General features: G+C 39.5%; 1 long non-coding RNA gene across 1 annotated transcript; it reads left to right on the plus strand.

Annotated features, from left to right (window-relative positions):
• The first annotated feature begins 508 nt into the window (after positions 1-508).
• On the plus strand, positions 509-14,458 carry LOC118910294 (uncharacterized). Its single transcript, XR_005023890.2, has 3 exons — positions 509-631; positions 1,809-1,862; positions 14,330-14,458. It is a non-coding gene; the product is annotated as an uncharacterized LOC118910294 (long non-coding RNA).
• The last annotated feature ends 1,676 nt before the right edge of the window (positions 14,459-16,134 follow it).

Consider the following 16,134-nt stretch of genomic DNA (forward strand, 5'->3'; position numbering starts at 1 on the left):
CTGAAATGACACCTACCCTGCCTAGACCTTGCTACCCCTCCCACCTCAGCCTTGACTTGGATGGTTGCGGCCAGCTTGGCTGGAGCTGTATTTCCAGAGCCCATGTGACTGCTCCAGAAACAACTGCTCTGTGCTATGGCAGGATGAACCTCTACCCCACCTCTCTGCTGTCTGACCTTGGCATTTTAGCCCCAAGAAGTCCCTTTGCCCCCATCTGAGTCCTGCTACAAAGCATGGCTCAAAACTCACACCTTCAAGGAAACCTTCCTGATGAACTTCATTCCACATCTGCACATTACCCGAAGACCCAGCTGCTGCCTCATGTTTCTTAACATTGGTGGAAAGGGGGCACCATCCTTCTTTTCTCCTCTCTTGTACTGAAGGGTAACTACTTTTGTTACTGCCCCTCATTTTGTCCTCATCTTGCTATGTAATACTATTCACATCATCCCTGTTCTAACACACTGCTAATACCCTTACAAAACTTTCCTTTGCTTCTAGGATATTGCTTCCTGGGTCCACAGCCACGAGGACTCCACCCTCCTGGGTCACACACAATCTGCTTGTGGCTCATTAAACCAACAGACCATCCTGACCACAGCTCCAGTACACGAGAAACAGACCTGCATAAGTACCCCTTCTCATTTCAAATATAATGTTTGCTCTTTCAGGGTAACTGGGGAGAATGTGCCAATGTGCCCTTTAAAAATAACCTCTTTGCAAGAGAAAAATAACAAGGAGCTCATCTGGAAGATGCAGTGACAAAAAAATCAGAATACTTAATTTAAAGTTCTTGTACACTGGAGGGGATGGCTTCAATTAAGACAAAGGTTTTGTGAAATGAGAAAAAAAATCCCTTCCACCTAGTGGCTTCTTAGGATATTGCCATTGTGGTGCCTTTAAACCTAGCCACAATTTTGCATCTTGGCTGGTTGAGAAACAGCCAGTGAAGCAGCCTAGAGGCATTTGTTCTCTGGAGGACTGACATCCACTTCTCAGGAATTGTGAGCTGTGGGGTTTTGTCAGGAGAAAGAAACTATTGGACTGACAGAGTCACATTTTTTTTGCCTTATCAGGGGACGTATTCAGGTGATTGGGAATATTGTCGATGTTAAATTTATTGATTATTGAAGTGCAGAAGAATTTCAAAGAATATTTATTCCTAATGAACCAAGTGCTGATACAACCAGTTAGGGTCTAATTTTAGGAGTTTACAAACAAAGTTAGGGCTTTGGATAAATTCTAGAAAGAGTTTTTTTTTTTTAAATGAGGGTATGCATAGTGTGGAAATTATAACAAATGTCCCTTAACACACCTATAAAAATTGCATTCTGCCCAACAGCAGTGAAACTGAAGACATTGGAAACAACATAATTGCTTATTCCCAGCTTCATCTTACTTTTCTACCTCTTAGTATGCCTTTGCTCTATTTAGTTTTACTTTTGATTTTGTTGCATACATATACATATATCACCTCAAATTCTTTCTTATAACTAAAGTAAGTTGTTAATGAGTTTATAACTAGTATAAGAAGGAATTTGACATTTCAGTAGGAATATCTCTTACAAGCCCCCTCTGGAATTTAATACTGAAGTGATTTCCTACCAGAATGAAGGGAAGCAAGCTTTTCATATCATGTTTGAGGAACCTAAGGCAGTGACTACATCATACTCTTCTCTGATCTTTGCACATGCTATATAGCAAAGTGTCAAGCATGAGGTACTTGATAACTAATAAATCACTCATTTGCATTAACATTCCTTCATGGCATTTCTGCTCAGAACTGTAAACATTCGTTATTTTTTCAGGTTTGATCTCTTTGATCTCAAGCAATCTACAGTCACATGGGTTAAAAAAAAGATGTAAGTATACAAACATTACTGTGTTTCTGAAAACCAGTTGCTTCAGGAGGGGGCTGGTTGCATACAAATTATAGTGAAAGGAAGTTGATATTAAGCATTATTTCACTGTAGCATGATTTTAAACATCTTAAATCCATTTCCTCACTTCTGGATTCTGTCTGTAGAAGTATGTTGTAAAAGGTGAAATCATATTTTTTTCTCCTGTACTTAGCTTGAGAATGTGATCTTAGGAACCTCACTTCCCTTCTCTCCCTTCCACTGCTTACAACCTCCAAATAGACTTTGCTAATGTTAAGATATTCTAGCCATACTATTACTACTCTGTCTTATAGTGTGCTTAAGGAAGGTGGTCTTCTGGTGTATCTGTAACCACTCTGACTAGCCTAGACAGAGCTGCTGTTGTGAATGTTGTATTGGCATGATACAGAGAACTCCCTCCATGCATTCAGGAAGAGTTTTTAAAGGTAATGAGTCAAGCGTAGAACAGTTTAAGATCCTCAGCCAAGAATAGCTGATGAATGTAATGTCAACCACACCAGGAGTGATCCTAAAAAGTTCCATGAACTGCCTTCCTAGATGTCTGAAGTGAATTGTAGTGACTGGAATTAGACACACAGTAACTAAGGGGCAATGTGAATGATAGAGAAGTTCCCAGACACATGCTTTGAGAGGCCTTGTTAGAGGAAGTGATGTTTAAGTTAAGGTTTCCAAGGTGAGCAAGGATTGATCAAGTGAAGGGAAAGGATTTTCCAGTCAGCAGGACAGAGGAGTTGCCTTGGACACAAAGAAGCACAGTGATTTTTCAAGAAACTGCTTGAAGGTCAGTGCAGGGTGAGAAGGATGGGAACAGGTGAGGGTGGGAAGCGGGCAGAGGTCTGAGTGTGAAGGTTCTTGTAAATCTTGTACTAATCAAGATGTTTGAACATTTAAGAAGAATGGGAAATCATGAAGTCTTTGAGGTAATCCTATTTACACTATAGAAAGGGCATCCTTCACCTAGGTGGGTGCTTCATTATCAGTCCCATGTGTGTGCTGTGTCTGCGTGAGGGAAGAGGAGTGCTGCTGCCGCCCGGAGCAATGGGGGCCGCCCCCCACTGGCCCTCCCGAGTTCTTGGCTGCTCTCCACCCAGGCCCTCTGTATCTGCCCAGCATGTTCTTCCTCCTTTCTTGGCTAGCTAATTCTTACTCTTGCAATCTTAGCTTGAAAGTCACCTCAGAGAGGTCCTCCCTGACCCCCTCTTACCATTATAGTGCCTCATTCCCCTATATTCTCTATTTCAGCTCTCTGCTTATTTTCTCATGTAGCATTCATCACAATTTGCAAACTGGGGTTTTCTTGAGGACCTTTTATTGGTCTTTATTCCACTAATTTAAAAAAGCTCCATGGCACTGGAACCTCACGCCTTGCCTGCATTACTCATGGATGTACCCACAGCACCTTCAGGGGAGACTGAGAGCAGGGGGACCTGTCCGGGAGCTGCTGGAGGCATTCGGTGAGAGACACCAGTGGTTGGGACTCGGAGAACAGCAGTGGGCGAATTCTAGTGACACTTAGAAACAGACAAAATAAGTCAACAATTGATTGGATGGTGGGAAGCAAAAAGTGAGGTCCACGTTTCAGGGACTCTCAGAGTTCCAGGTGCCTGAAAGGATTTGAAAAATTATCCATTGTTACCAATGGAAAACATGTAATAAACAATCTCAGAAGAAATGCTCTGCAGCTATATAAGGGTTCTAAAGCTGTTACAATAGTTAAACTGAAACAGGGTAGTAAGAAGAAGAAAAGCATTGATTTATAGCTTGCAGAAGGATTTCAAAATGTCATGATAAAAGGCAAGTGACAAATGGTTTTTAGAAGTAAAGCAATCCCTTATTGACTGAGACTACTAAACTTAAATGATAATCTTCAATTATAAAATAGTACAAAAGCAGGATTAAGATTTAAGTAACAAAATCTGTAGAACTGAGTAAGATTTTAGGATAATGCTAATGAATAGGTTATATCTATATGTACAACTCTCAAGTACCAATGAAAAAATCTGTGACGCTTGCAAGGCTTATAAAAAGGAAACAATAACAATAACCTTGTAGACACATATGGTAATTATCAGTTTATAAGGCACTTTCTACATACATTATCTTTTTTTATTATTGCATCCTCTTTGTGAAATGGATTTTATGACCCTAGTTTAAAACTGGGGAAACTGGGCTTGTTAAGGCCAAATGACTTGCCCAAGGTCATACAATTAACGAATCACTGGGCAAGACCTCAGGTAGGGCAGATACTAAAATTTTTACAGATGGGAGAAAGTGCTCCAGGAACACTTGCGTGTGGTTATGAGGACTGTGGTCTGTGGAAGCAGAGCTAGGAAAAGCTTTTTCCTTTGGCCTGCTCTTTTCTCTGTGGAGTGGTGCAATGCAAAAAAGGAAGACCTGTCACATTAGGTTTGGGAGGATCTTTGGAGACAGATCAGAGATAAGCATTGCCTCTACCTATAGGGGTCACTCTGCTGCTCAGCAATCCTGGTGCCCTGATTTCTCTGTGCTTCTTCTCAGGGGCCCTCCAATGCTATTGCCAGTGCCACTGGGGTCTGATGGGACAATGGTGGAATGGAGTCCAGGCCATGTGCTCCCTGTGTGATTCTGCTGGTCCCCCCATGTCTCTCATGCCCACACAGACTTTGACTCATTACTTTTTCCTTGTGGCATCTCTACTATATGACCTTTCAGCAACAGCAGCTCCTGACAAATGGCTCATTCTGTTTGCATTTCTTACTATAAATTCAAGGGGCATGGGAGAATGAGAATATAATGAGCCTAATTTATGTTTTGAAACAAGGACACATCATAGATTATTGTCCTATGGGTGGGATGCTCTTGCACAGAGAAGAAAATTGTTGTGCTCCAATTATCAATAGTGTCTTCACTAGGAAACACTTGGTTAGACTGTGAAAACACAGTTATGGCAAAAAATGCAGGTTTTAGTCTCAGGAAAGATGGTGGTAAGATTAAGGAGTCTAGATTGGCTTCCAGATTTTGGGTTGGGCAGCTGGGTGGGAGGTGGTTCCAATCATTGAGGTTGAGATTATGGGAGAGGTGAGAAGATGTGACAGATGGTCGGAAAGATGATGATCTCACATTGCATGTGGCACATACAGGTGAAGTTGCCCAAGAGTCAGCTGGGAGGCACCACATGGTTCAGGAGAGAGGTTGGAGGAGAGATGTTGACTTGGAAGTCCTCAGAGCATCAGGGACAGGTGAAGTCATGGGCATGCATGAGGTCATCCAAAGCGAGTGGGAATTTTGGATTGTTCAAGGTCAATATTTAATCTCAGGCAGGTTTTCTGCTTCTTATTCAGTGTGTTCACAGGAAATACCCATTAAAATTAATTTCAACCTAAGTATAACATAATTAGGAAGGTAAATTTGCTGCCAAAAATATAATGAACTCCAGAATAAAATGTAAAATTGATTTTAGCTTACTAATCTGTTTCATTTATGTGATACTTTACCTTTCTTGATCCTATAAAACTTAGTAGGTTAGGGAAAGAAATATTTTAGAGATTTCTTAACACAAAAAACAAACAAACAAAAGTTAGGTTCCCTCCTGAGGCTCTTTCCCATTTTGCCTGAGTGATTTGGGCTCCAGTGCCTGGTCCCTCCTTTAGCTGATGGTTTTCTGATGTGATACAAAGGGAAATCTTCACTTAGTTAGAAATAGGGAATACACGAGGACACAAACCTCATTCTCTCCCTTCCTGCTATGGAGATTGTATTAACCACTATTAGTATGAAGCAGGCCTGCCCAGATAGAAGAGGCAATGTATTGTTTAATTTTTTATGATCTAGTGATTACATCTTAAGTTTCAGTGGAGAAAATCAAGCAGCCTGAATGACTGGCACATTAACTTACAGATGACAGAGTCATTGGTTAATATAATCAATAGATGTGATTTAAAAAAATAATAGCAGTGCATTCCTCACCACTTCTAGAAGGACCTAGAAGTTCTTGGGAAGAATCCTATTACTGCAGTTCAGACTAACTTAGATTTTCAGATTGTTTTCCACTGAGTTGATTCAGATTGTATTACTAGGTTTAAACAGACTACAGTCACGACTGTTTCCTAAGACAATATTCGGCCTGCCTTTGGGTCCTTCCTGGAGAGAGTGTGGGTGCAAAGATTGACTAGGAGATTTACCCTCTTTAGAAGACCTCCTATTCAGTTGACTGTCTAGGCAAAGGTCCATCTGTAATTGAGAGCACAGAATATCTGCAGTCCAAGTTCTTGCCGGAGGGAATAACTTGGAACACTAATGGACAGATTCTTATCAAGAAGGTAGCTCTGAGAAACAGTCACACAGGGTTGCCTAAAGATATGTGGCCCATAATTTTCTCTGATGATTGCTTCCCAAAGTATTGTCTTTAAATTTCCCTGAAATATTGTCAGTATTATATCATCAAATTATTTTGATAAAACTCTGGATTAGATGAAGTTCCTTTACTGAAGGACTTCTTAGAGCATTTAATACATATTAATGTACAAGTAAATATCTAAAAATATAGATTTAACATGAATATGCAACATTTCCCAAATGTGCTTGACCACAAAAATCTTTGTTTTCAATCATATCAGAAAGAATAGTCATGCCATGCTCCTCAGAACATGCCTTGTTCTAGATGTTCTAAATTTTATCCTTGTATCAAACAAGGCCATCAGAGTTCTGGGCACTTGGCTATGTTACTCTGATTTCCTTGTCATAGAATTACTTTAAATTTAAGATATGTGATTAGCCTATATGGAAGAGCATTGTAAAAAACAGCCCTACAGCTCTCACTATTGTATCTATATGCAGATACCCTGGAACATTTTATCTATAGCCCAGCTAGTAACTCTGTGAGAATCCGTGGACACATTTCTTTTAATACAGGGATAGCTGTATTACCTGAGCAACTTTTCTTTTTAAATTTTATAGGCACTATAAATTTTAGAACTGATTTTTTTTCTTTGCTTTGACTGTTAGGAAGTTCAGAGTGAAATTTGCAGCCAACCTCTAGCAATGCTACATGACTGACTGGTATATAAACTCTGCACAAATTTTATCTTAGTTTACATGTGATTTCTTTCCCATACTTTCCACTTACTTGATTTCCAAAGTTAAAAACTTGGTTCATTCACACTTTCAACAAATATTTATTTAGCCCCTTCTATGAGATAAACACAGTCTAGGTGTTATAAATCAAATGGTATGAAAGGAATACGTATGGTCTTTTTCTCCTGATCTTAGAGTCTGGAGGTGGATATAGGCTACTACATATACAATATACCATATCCAGGATGATAAGGACTTGATGGGGAAGTACAAAGGGATATCTAACCCCCATGGAGAGACCAGGAACACTGTTAAAGCTGCTGAATACGATCACCAGAAATAAGCTTCTTCAAGCATGCTGGCCTGTAAACTGCTCTGGACCCCTCCTTTATCCTGTGGGCAAGTACCTTCGTGCCCATGCCCTATATCCTAAGCTGCATCCAAGCACGGCGCCCCAGTGCAGCCTTGCTATATTGGTTTCTCCTGCTTTGGTGCTTGGCCTAATGCCTGCTCTCATTTTCTGGTCGGAGATTCTGCAAAGTCCCCTGGCCGTATATAACTAGTCTTGGATATTCTGTGTTTCCAACAGTTCACTGTCTGGAGGCCCTTCCATATCTAATAAACTAGACACAGAGGGTAAAAGGAGGGAAAATAAGAGCAAGAGGACACACACTTTGGATATTTAGAGGGAAGAAGGAAAAATAGGTAAAGAAGGATCCAGAGGAGTTGCTGCCAGAGAGGCAGGAAGCCTATAGTGGCTCAGGGTCATGAAAACTGTGGGAGAAGATTTTTAAATGCATCCAGTGCCACAGAGAAGTCAGGAAGGTTAAATATTGTTACAAACCATTATATTTGGTGATATGACAGGTAATGACAACCTCCAAAGAACAATTTAGCTGAGTGATGAGGATACAGAATTAAGGATTATACAGTCCAATGTGATTGTGGGTGGTGAGGCCATGGAAACAAGTATGGACTAGCTTCTTGACAATTTGGGGAGTAGAAGGAAAGCACAGATAGGGTGGTACCTTCAGGGAATAGCAAGTCAGGAGAAGAAGGTTGGTGCTTTTTGAATGACCAAATGCTTCACCCATCTCTCATCACAAACGACTGACGACAGGTAGCCACACTGTGGTTGCTGGGCGCTGGGGTATACAGCACTGTTATGTTGCATACAGTCAACATTCTGAAATACTTCTTAAAAGAGCACTTGAATCATAACCTAAATTTTTCGGAGGGGTAGTGATTTCTTATCCACCATATCTTGATCAAACTTCAGATAGCCTTAACCTAATATTTGAAAAGTGAATAGTTTAAACTCATTTGTTTAGTTGTTCCTTTGTAGTGGGGTAATAGCCAAACAGTGACAACCAAACAGAGAATTTTGCAAACAGAGAACCTCTGTTGGCAGCAGCAGCCCAGAGTAGCAGCTGTTCTGGACAAAAGACGTGGGCTTGACATTGAGAGAGGAAAAGCTTGATGGGTGCAGGTGAAGATGGTCCCCAAAGTCTTCTTAGACTCTAAGTATAGCATATAGATCAGAACTTTAAGTAATAGGGCAATGGGGCCAAGAAACACAAACACACACACACACACACACACACACACACACACACACACACACACACACACACACACACACACACACACACCTGTACTGCTGGTCTACCTCCATCTGTGCCTGCTGAGCCTCAAGCCTGCCCACACTGAGATCATTCTGCTTCCAGGGAAGGAGCAGACAAGAAGCCCTGAACATTTCCCCAGATTCTCTGCTTGTTTCACTTTAAGGGTCTGCTGCTCAGATGGTCCCTGATCCCTTGCTGCCCTCTCATTTACTCCTTAATTTCTGAGTTTTGGCTTTCTCTCATTCCCCACTGCAGATGCTTTCCCTACAGGTGCTTGGATTTCCTCCATTGCTTATCCTTGGAATCCTCTCTCTACCCTTCCACCTCTCCCATCATCTTTGCCCTGCTTTGCCTCTCCAAAAACTGGTGCTAGCTTGCTGGACCAGGGATAAGCTAATAATGTCAGCTTACTTTAGTGAGTGTTTACTTTGTGCCAAGCACTCTTCTAACTGCTTTATATGAATTATTTCATTTTATCATCTTAAAAACTCTTTGTGGTGATGGGTTTACTGATGAGGAAACAGGACAAACAATTTAGGCAACTTGTCCAGATCACACATCTAGAAAGTTTCTGGGCCTTTTTCCTCTTTGTGAAAGTTTCCTCCCCAAAACCTCAAAGGTTATCTCTAATTCTAAAATTTCATAATTTTGTCTCTAATCCTGAAATACTTATATGATTATACAAATAATATGTGCTATTTTAGCCTATTCTCAAGTAATAATTTTAGAAATCAGAATGAACAAAATTATTGCTGTCATAATGGAAAACACTTGCTTCATTTTTTCCTACTATTACTTTGTGACCAAACTTAGATTATGAGAATCTTATAAATTATCTGAGCGACTAGTAATATTGAATAAAAATTCTAATAATAGTAATACTTTTGATGTGATATTGTTCAATATCCTTAATAATTAAATAAACATGTTTGGCAGCTATCAGTGGATGTGAATTAGGAGGGGAGTGAGAAAGGAGGGCATAACTACCCAGGCTGGGGCCAACTCTTTGTTTCAATTGTTCTTATAATTTCCATGAAGCCTTTGCAATATTCCTGCCCAGAACTGCTGTGTCATTTTCTTAGATATTGTCAAAATGGCTGCCTTGCTTCATCCCAGAAGAGAAAATATCTCACCCAAGTTCAAAACGTCCATTTTAATCTACAAAGTCCATGGCAACACTTTATCATCATCATCATCATCATCATCACTGAAAATTAAAGGTGAAATATTCATTATTTTCAGTGGTGGAAGCTTTACAACTTTTACCTTTTTACAAAGGGGGAACACAATATGGCTTTGATTGCCCACCAATTGTGTAGGACAGCCAAGGCTTTCAGTGAATGGACTTTCTGCTGACAAGCTCTTAAAAGGTTGTATGCTTGGCCCTTAGCCTTTAAGCATAGTGAACATTTGCCATGGATAGCAGCCTTGAAAACCTTATGGCCCATAACAAAAGGATATTTTCCCCCTTTGTAAAAAGGGTCAGACATAAGCTGCATACTTCCCTGTTAGTCCTGGCACTACAGACAAGTTCCTTTCATGGTGCAGCCTGTAATTATCAGCTGCAGGTAGTAGCCACCTGCTCATGGAATACAGAGAAACGGAGAAAATGTGGAAGAATCTGTAGTAAGAATTTTCTTTTCAACTGGTCCTGAGAGGCCCTGCCTCTGAGGGCTTTAGAATAGATATGACTTTTAATCAGCCTCTTTTTGCTTACTGAACTAGCAATTTCAGAGTCAGAAGGTAATCATACACAGACAATTACGCTTCAAGAACTTTCCTAACACATTGAGCAGGGCGTGGCTCCATCAAATTTCGTACTTACTGTGTTCTCTGGGCTAACTGCATGCTACTTTCAGGGTATGATGTATCTGTTGGGTATTCATTTCAATGTGTGATTGTGTAGTAGGCGCTGCTGTGGGCTGCTCAGATTCTCTTTGAGGACCAAGGTAGTCATCCTCTCAGCTACCAGGAGTGTTGCTTGCTGTAGGCCACAGCTGAATCTCTCCCCAGGAACTGCCTTCAGCCTAAGGGAGTTGCCTCACACAGGTTACCCCTCCTTGGGTGGCTCATACCCAATAACTGGTTTATGCAGGAATAGAAAGCCCATCCCTTACTTCAATTCTGGAAAGCTCTCAAGAGCCACCCAGGTTCAGAGCTTCCCAGGGGATCAGCTGAAGACTCTGCTGTGACTGAACTAAATTCAGCTTCTCCTTTTGCCCCATCCTGCCTCCTTCACTCCCTTACAGGTTTTGTTACTGATAGCATTTTCCAAACAAACCATCTGCATGCAAATGAAAATAGATTTAGAAGAATATTTTATGTTTAAAATCTTAAAAAAAAAACATAAAAATTCAGATTACTAATCAGACATTTAATTACTCTCTCAGATTTAGGCTCCCAGGATGAAAGGATCCAGCTATCTATTCCAGCTCTTAGTCTGGAATAATTTAGGACTCACCAAATTCACTGGACTTTGTTTACAACTCTTATGATTGGGGAAAGTTGAAAGCCAACTTTCTATCCATATTGCTCATGTTGTTTTAAGTCACTTTAAATATTCTAAAATAAGGCTTAAGACACTATCTGGATGAAATCCCATCTGCCAGAAGAGTGATATGACAAAAACTAAGCTGCCATTTATCCACTCCCAGGGTGTCAGGGAAATGGATCTGAATGTAGAGAAGGCCTGAAGTCACATCCAAACCATTCTTATCTCAAGGTAGAGGATGTCAGGTGTCAGCCCTTGGTCATCTCCAAGCCAAAGAAAACTGAGAAGGCCAGTCACTTCTAGAGATGGCACTGGGGATTTGTTCTACCCTAGGATGTGCTAAAGAGTATTTGGAAGGTAATAAATTCAGGCTAGCAAAGTTCTCAGATTCCCTGAGAACTGATCCTAGCTTCCTCAAGTCACATGTACTGGGAAATATGTGGAACTGGGCTAGGGCAGGTTATCCATTCCTCAAGACTAGGGTTAGGAATGTAAATTATGGCACAACTGCTTACTTGACTGCCATCTATTTTAGGCTATTAAGTAGAGATTGAGCTAATGTCAACTTGACTGTGCCCCAAAAGGTTCTGTTGTCTTTTTAGGACTCAAATAAATCACACCAAAATGGCTTCTTGCTCCTCTTAGAGTTAAAGGGATTCTATGTGGTAATCTTTCCCTATTACTACTAAACATTTATTGAGTTCTAGTTGTATGAGAGAAGCCCCTGACTCCAGGCATGTGTAGTACAAGAAACAGGACACATATAGCTGTATTAGTACTTTCTGTTACCAACCAATTGCTTTCAGACTACTGCCCTAATTGCCCATAACATGGGGTGTTTTGGATCACCACATTTATGTGAAATACTCATTGACCTGAGTATTTCTTCTGGAACAGGTTCTTTGCCTTTGTGTTCTTTCTCAAAACCATTTTTTTCATTTATTATTTTTTATTATTGTTTACTAACTCCTGTAGCAAAACACCCTCTACTGCCCATCAGGAAAGCTACTTGCATTTCTTTTTAAAAAAAGGTACTCATCTTTTAAAAAAATTGGTAATATATCCACATGGTACAAACACCAAAAATTATAAAAGATATATAGTGAAATCTCCTCCTGTCCCTACCCATCATTTACCCAGTAAAGATCTTTACTGTGAAGCTACCAAAACCAGGCAGTTTTTCTATCCTTTTACAGGGTAGCATATCAGATACACTTCTCTGAACTTTGCCTTTGTCATCTAGTAATATGACTCAGAGATCTTTTCTTAGTTATTTTCAGTTCAGTAAAAATTCTTCTTTGAGAATAAGAATATGTACTGGGAGACCTTTAAGAATTTCCAGGAACTTCCAAAGATGATATAAAAATGAAAAATTGGTAAGTTTCTTGAGGTTGGGCTGGATGTAGACAGAACTAGGTACCTTATCTTCCTTAGGAGAGATTTAATAACTGGTAGAAATACTGAAGAGGAAGAAAAGAAGGTAAGAGTAAATCATCTAAGGCTACAGCATGAAAGAAAAGAAAAAATAAGGGTCCAGAGACACCTGTGCCAATGGCTAGGGTGGAAGCCACACAGTCTGAGTTAAGGGCAAGACAGTTCACCAGAGTATAGATGGCCTATAGGCAAGGTTAAAGTTATGGCCTCTGAGTAGCCCTAGATCAACAAGATAGACATCACAAGATAGAAACAGAACGGGAATGTCTAGAGTACCCCAGTTACAAGGAGGTAATGCTGGATCCATATTCAGAGGAAATGGTCTAAAGCACATGCACGGGCTTTGGGATCAGAGCTGCATTCAAACCCCATGTGAGTTAAGCACCTTTAGGCAAATTACTTAATTTCCTTAAGTTTTATTACCTGTGAAATGGGAATAATGATAATCACCACTTACAGGGTGGTCTTAGAGAGCAAATGGGTTAATGTATAAAAAGTGCTCAGCAACAAGTACCTGGCATATAGTAGTGGATCAATAAATTTGCAGTTGCATTATAATTATTTAGGTTAATAAGGGAGAAGATTTCCTAGAGGGCAGAGAAAGGGAGACCTCAGCCATCAGGTGAGAAAAGTTTCTGCCTCAGCTGGAGTGGTGGGGCCTTGGGTGAGGAGGCCCCTTTTCTGAGGCCTAGAAACCATGGAGCACCAAGAGGTGATGTCAAGCAGAAAGGTCCCATGAGATGGGAGGTCACCAACAAGAAACAACTGGTTCTTCCTTGGACTGAAAAGGTAGAAGGTAACTTTAAAAATGACATGCCTGGAAGAGGCATAATTTTTGCTTACATTAGATTGCTTAAAGCTGTTTGGAAAATTGAATTAAGTACTATTAACTGCAAACATGATGGATGTAATAGGAAAAAGATGTTATTTTTAATGCACACTCACCTGCCATCTTCGAAAGGCATGTGTCTCCTGTGGGCTCTGATAGATGTGGGCATGAAAGTTTGGAGAAAGAAGCAGGGTAAGGGCTGAATTGTTCTGCACAACAGAGGGAGGAAGCTTGTAAGATTGAAGCACAGGAAGAAAGGACCTCAGGGACCAAATGAGTCTGCTTACAGTGTTCAAGTAGTTTACTCTTTCCTAATACCCCTATAGAATCTTCAGTGAAATCAACATTGCACATTAATGCTTGTGGTGTGAACAAGTCCTTTCTGGGGGAATGTTAAGCCCTGAACTCTGTGTTAATATTGATGAAAGGTGGAAACAGAGACTGCATTTGAGGAAAGTTGCCATTGAGTTTCCTGGAATTCTTTATGTTGTGATGGTATATCCATCCCTTAAATCAAGCCACCTTCAGGAGTTTGCTTCTTTGACTGAGGTTTAGGGGAGTAACGCTTCTGAGGATATTCATGCAAGCAACAAATATTTATTCAGCATTTATCATGCACTGGCTGCTGTGCTATGAAGGCTACAGTAATAACAGAGATATGGTCTTTGTTATCAAGAAACTCTCAGTCTAATGAGGAAGGAAGGATGAGAAACAGTGTGATAGTGATATGATGGGGGTTTGCAAAAGGTGCTATGGAAGCACATAAAGATGGTACCAGGAAAGACCCTAGAACAAGGCAAAACCTGGTGCTAATGTACAAATCATAAAAACATTACATTGGAAAACATTAGCATTGTCTTGTAAGTTGACAATACAAGGTGAAGCAACTGAGACACAACCATTCAGAAAAGAGGTGGAACTGTCCAAATATTACTGTCTTGGTCTCCTGGTTTTTCCCCACCCCTTTCATCTCATGGCTTACATGTTTTGTTTTCAGAGGAAACTGCCCCACAACAAAACCTTGAAAAATACTGTAGAACTGGTGGAGTTTCAAAAGCAGGATGAAAGGAAAGAGGTCATTAATTAATAAGCAAAGGAAAAAAAAATCCAGAAGGATTACAGAACAAAGAAATGTATGTATTTTGGATGCACTGTTTTTATATACAGCACTGATATTCAGTAAGAACAGGGAGATGGAGTGACTAAATTAATGAGGTATTGTAAAAATAACAGAAAAATTAATGTAGTTCAGATGAGTAGTGTCTTTCATATATAGGTTTGAGATGGTATACAGTTATTTCAGAATTTTTTAAGCCAATCAAAACATTTTTGAGATTTTCTTGAGTCAGTGGCATTTAAATGAAGAAATCCGCAGTATAATTTTACACTACATACTTAGAGCAGGTGGAGAGAATCAGAAAGATGTAAGTTCTAAGCACTGCCATTTGCTAACATGGTAACCTTGGAAAAGTTTATCAATTCTCTGTGCCACAATTTCCTCATCTCTAAAATGGAATGATAATGCCAAAATATTTAGAATTTCTAGAAGTAATGAGAAAATGCATGTTACTAGCACTGTTATTGGCAAATAGCAGCTGCTCAATAAATTTTCCCACTTCCTCCCGCCTACTGTCAAGTTTTATTTTGACCAAAAATATTTTTAGAGAACTTATTATCCTTAAACACCGAAGTTTTGTCCTCATTGAGGATCTGTAAAGAATATGCTATTAATCAAATTCTAGGGATTTAGTTTCTAGAAATACTCAAACCAATGTGTAAATGAACATTTATAAAGGTATCATCACAGCATTGTTCATAAGATTGAAAAAATATAAAAAACAGTCCAGTGTTTGTCAGAAGATTGTTTAAATAAATTATGGTGTATCTATATAGTGAATGGCTATGTGGTCATTTAAATGAATGCTAAGTCTATACCAACATGGAAAGATATCTAAGAGAACTATTTTTCAAGCAAGTTGTTGAATACTATGTATATGTCCCATTTCTGTTAACAAAAATATGTGTAAACACATACATTAAAAAAATCTATAAGAACATCCCCCAAACTGTTAAAAGTATTTGATGGGGGGGATGATGATGGGAGACTTTCATTTTTTAAAATGTATATTTGTGTAATATTGAATTGTTTACCATGAGTATGTACATATATTACTTTTGTAATTAGAAAACAAGAGAAAGAAGGGGGGAAATATCTCCAGATTCTGAAGAAAATACCAATAAAAGAGAATTGTAAAAATATTTTAAGCAATGGTTATATTCGGAAGTTGCTGATCTTCACTGGGAGTCTAATGCTCATTTGCAGAGCATATAGATCCTGGTATATTGTGAAAGTATCATGTCTGCCAGTTTAGACTCACAGCTAGTGCTCTGACTACTGCACATACTCTGGTTTCATATGATGACTATATAGAGAGTACATACATATTATATATATACTATACAATACTATATACTATATTATATATATACCTTTCAGGCAGGACACAGCCAGTGCAGTGTGATTTAGTGTCCTTGGGAAGGCCTCCCTGGTAACAGCTCCCTTAGTAGCTTGTTAGAATACCAGAAATTCCGTCACTAAGGAGTTTAATTTACTCAGTTTAAGAGATTATTTGACATTAAAATTCTGTACTGAGAAAAAAAAATGGCCCAAGAGCATCCTCTATTACAATCACAATGGGGCTTGGGCTTGCTTAAAGATTCAGAGTCTTAGCGTTGTCCTAAAAGTACTGAATTTGATTCTCTTGGGTTGGTACCTACCTGGGAATCAGCATTTTGGCAAGC

This window comes from Manis pentadactyla, chromosome 11, assembly GCF_030020395.1.
Source record: "Manis pentadactyla isolate mManPen7 chromosome 11, mManPen7.hap1, whole genome shotgun sequence".
In the NCBI taxonomy this organism is placed as follows: Eukaryota; Metazoa; Chordata; class Mammalia; order Pholidota; family Manidae; genus Manis; species Manis pentadactyla.